This window comes from Halyomorpha halys, unplaced genomic scaffold, assembly GCF_000696795.3.
Source record: "Halyomorpha halys isolate HHAL.00 unplaced genomic scaffold, Hhal_1.1 Scaffold392.1, whole genome shotgun sequence".
Taxonomy (NCBI): domain Eukaryota; kingdom Metazoa; phylum Arthropoda; class Insecta; order Hemiptera; family Pentatomidae; genus Halyomorpha; species Halyomorpha halys.
Genome location: NW_027114089.1, coordinates 109,820 through 114,302, shown reverse-complemented (window position 1 = coordinate 114,302; position 4,483 = coordinate 109,820). Strand labels below are relative to the sequence as shown.

The window sequence follows — 4,483 nt, the reverse complement described above, 5'->3', positions numbered from 1 at the left end:
ATATATATATTAAAATTTTTATTGAGTTCAATTAATCTATCTCCATTTCCGGGTCCGATAGTTAATTTATAAAAATGTTTATTTTTCGCAATTAATCATTGTATTTTAGGTAATGAATCCTGAGAAAAGATATCTCCAAAACATTGATGCAAAATAGTTATATATCATTAAAAGTAAGATAAGAGGGTGTATTAGTTCTTCACTAAAATAATTAACACAAGTCAATATTTATTTATTCTAAGAATAACTATTAAATTTTTAATTCTTGCTTTATACAATTTATCAATTATTATTACTGGATCTTTAACTAACGTTAAAAAAGTTAATATAATTTAAATTAACTTAACTGGAGTATTTTTTATATATATTAAATTGAGTTTTATGGGTATTTTCTGAAGGGAAATAAATTAAACAAAGAGAATTGAAAATGGTTCAGGCTTTGGTATTAGTTTTGATTAATTTCATCTATTTTTTAATTGATCGATGATCGTTGAAAATTATACAAAATGGAATTTGTAGGATAATAATTGATGTTTGTAGCAGAAAGAATAGACTCCGAGTTTGGCTGTTGAACAGTCTTGGTTAATGCCAATTTAATGTCCGCCATCCATCAACTTTCCCCGTTGTAACTGCCATTTTAATTAAATTTTTTATCTCTTTGGATCTAATCTTTTATGTATAGATTATTATATTATTGTACTCATTTCACTATATATTTTTTGAAAATATATTTTTTTTTTGTGGTAGGTGTGTATTAGGTAAATTCTATTGAAATCAATTTTAGTTTAAGTAGTGTGTCTATGTTTATTCATTTAACATTTTTATTGGCCTCTGTTTAATCGTTACAGAAGGTTTAACAAAGAGAAGTTCCATTAAATCGGATTAGTTATCAGTCGGTTGAGCGTGATATTGAACAAACCACCTCCTTGAACATCCGTTGGTCTAGAAACAATACTTCCTTATCCCGGGCCCTTTATGTTTTTTTTTTCTTGTGGTGCTTTTATAGTTTTGTATAAAATCAAATTGAAACGTTAGATTGGTTTCAATTCCCACAACGGATGTCTTTTAAAAGAAGATAGCAAAGATTTGCCAATAAAGATAACTTATTTATTTGTGCCGACGTAAAACGAAACGAAATAACAACTTTTTTTCAGAAAACTTTAACCTTTAAATAAATTTATCTCTTTATTTACTTGAAAACTTTGTTTTTTATTTATTTTGTATAGTTCTTACCTTTGCAATATTATTATTCATCTACTCAATTTATTGTTATGTATATTTCCAAGTTTTTTTGTTATTTTTATTTTTATGTTTCTGTCCACCCAAATCCACTTGTTTCTTACCTGGCTTCTCCTTCATTACCTAGTAATCCTCCTAGGCGTTTGAAAAGAAGATGGCCTCTGGAATTATTGGAGTTCTATCAATGGGTAGATTCTCCACATGTTTGTATCATGTCACTATCTCACCTACAGCAAATTTACTTGTTGTATATATGTTATACAGTTGTAAATAACAATAAATAAATGATTTAAAAAAAAAAAAAAAAATGTTTCTATCAATTAAGGTTGTATTCTCGTTTTGGTTTCCAGCCCCTATGAAAAATTGAATTTTTTTAAAACTCCAAAAATATATATATATATTTTTTGCGTGCAGAGCAATTATGTATCAATAAGGGAATTTTTAACGAGAGATTTTTTTTAAAAAATTTATCTATCTTAATGTTAGATGAATTCAGATTTCCTTTACTTTATTTAATTTATTTTACGTATCTATTAAGATATCTCTGTACGAGTTTCCATTAAAAGTCAAATGCTTGTTGAAGCAGTGAAATGCTTTACAATCCTCCAAGAAGCTGTTTGTTTATTTTTACTCTAGCTATTGAGAGTGGAATACGAAGAGATTTTGGAATAAATAGAAACATTTTTTGTCATAAAAGGCCTAAATTCAAATTAATATGTTGTAATTGAACTGCTGTTTTCGATAGATCTTTCATTATCCGAGCCTCATCCTTATGGGACTCCATCCCTTCCAACATCCGTCGCTCCAATATCCTCCCCACCTTTAAATCCCGCCTGTTCAATCATTTCTCATCCATTCAGACCCCATAAAATTGTAAATTAATATAACTGTAAATGCGTATGTCAACTATTATATCATTCTTAATTATTCTTACATTGTATTCTTTTCTCTTTTTATTTATTCTTTTTTTTTTTTATTGTTCAACTGATAAAAGTGAGAAAGTAACCTATAATTATTTTTTATAATGACTGTTTATATTTCTTTGTATTTTTTGTTTAAGTATTTCTGAGGCTCCTCAGCCCTCATCTATTGATTTCTCTGTATTATTCTAAAGGGACTCGTCCCAGAATAAATAAAATATTATTATTATTAATTGATCACTAATTGGAAGATGTTATTACAACAAAATTTAACATGTTTTAAACGTTTGTATATTTTCTCTTATCTTCTACCAAATATTAAGGTTCTATCCTGATTGAAATTAATAAAGGATTTATATATAGAATATAAACAATTCCGTGAATATCTCTCGATTGATATATATTTCAAAGAGACTATAGGACTGCGGTGCAGAGAGAGAGAGAGTCGGGAGGGATGAGATAGACTCAAATGAGAAAATACCTCAACGGGACCAATAATGCCGCCTCTTCATAACCCCATTCTGTTTTTAATACCGCTTCTGTTCTTCTCATTCCGATATTATTTTTTTACATGACGTAGTGTCATATAACATCTCGGTTCACTTCATCATTTCTACATATAACAACGAAGAAGTTGAGGAGGTGGTAATATGTAAACCGCAAACACTCCATTGAATACATATCTAGCTCTCCTATTGGGTTATAATATAAATTTATGACCTTGTTGGGTTCCTTTACTAATTATACAAGTACAGTCAGATAGTACAAGAGATTAGAACCCATCTCATAAAACTTAATCTGCAAATAATTTTCAAGGGAAACACTACACCTCGTAGTTTCCCTTTATCTCATTTCTTGGTAAAATAACACACTGGTATGTTTAGGTCTTGCAAGGAGAAGTGTAATAAAGAGACTAGGCTGTTAGGAAAAGTGAAACCAAAGAGGTGATGTTTGGCTAATTATCTACAGGTGACAAACATATTCAACTATGGTGGGGGGTCATGTTCTTCATTTTGTGGAACCGCCACTTAATGAAAAAAGTCAACGCCTCAGGCTGGATTCGAACAGTGCCGCCCGCAGATCTCAGAACGATAGACGTAGGTCTAACTATCCGAGCTACAGACGGCCCAATGATAGGCCTATATAGGAACCAATCACCAGCTGCCATCTGTTTCAGTGTTAATTACAATGGTGGACATTCCTATTAACCTTAACCTAACCTTGATCTCTGAGGGCGTGGTCAACTCCCCTATTTACGGCTTCACTTTCTCTATGCCATTTTCCTGGAATCCAAAAGTTAGGTACTTAATAAACTATATTTATTTGCTATTAAATTTTGGATCCATTCGCCTTTTCAGTGCTAAAAATTTTTATAACTTGAACGACCATGCTCCCCCCCCCCCATTTTGATCTTGATTAGTTCTTTGCTCACAGATGAATATCAACCAAAATTTTAATTTATTTTTTTTTTTTGTACTTAACGATATTTTACCTCTCATAGTTGTTTTATAATGTTAGTCTTAATTTCTATTCTCTTCAAATATAAAAATTATTATATATGGAAACAGTTTTATTATTTTTTTTTCCTTCTAATGCTTATAAAAATACATTATTAACTTAATTGGGAGTAATTTCAGATTAAATTATGAGTAATGGCATGATAAATTCTGTTTTATGTACTACTAATGACTGGTCTTATTTTATGACTGGTGATAAAATTTGCGAAGAACTTCTATATTATAGTAATTTGGAAAACAACTGTCTTGAGGTTAGGTCATTTGTGAGAGAACTTCGAAACTGCAATATAAGCTTTGGGTTTATATACCCTTATACGATTCGCATTTGTATCTACCACGACACAAATAAGCGGTTAGCAAACTTCGCAAACACAGAAGCTGATCCAAGAGAAACCTTATCAACTTCGAAGGAGTAAGATGTAGTATACGAAATGACTCGACAGTTGATGTGCATAACCTAGAGATTTGACCTAGGATTATACCCTTCCATCATTATTGTATTTATATCTCCCTGTTAGAGATCTAAGGCAATCATGCAGTCATTAGCTTTATCTTGTTATTTGTGTTAATAGTGTAGTAGTAGTGTATGTTTGTATTGGTATGTAATTTATTTATCTTATCTAAACAATTATAAATGTTATATACAGTTTTGTATTTCTGTCAAAAATTACTTTATTTAATGATTATATTACAATCTGCCACAACTTGGGTGATGAGTAATTGTGGTAATTGTACACTTTCATACAAAATAATAATAAATAAAATAAAATAAGTAAATAAATATAAATATAAATAGAAGCGAAAAAA

At 29.8% G+C, this 4,483-nt stretch overlaps 1 protein-coding gene across 1 annotated transcript in view; it reads left to right on the top strand.

The window, feature by feature from the left end:
• LOC106682173 (metabotropic glutamate receptor) overlaps positions 1-4,483 on the top strand; it is a gene marked incomplete at its 5' end in the record, with an annotated part of 282,446 nt that overhangs the window by 241,873 nt on the left and 36,090 nt on the right.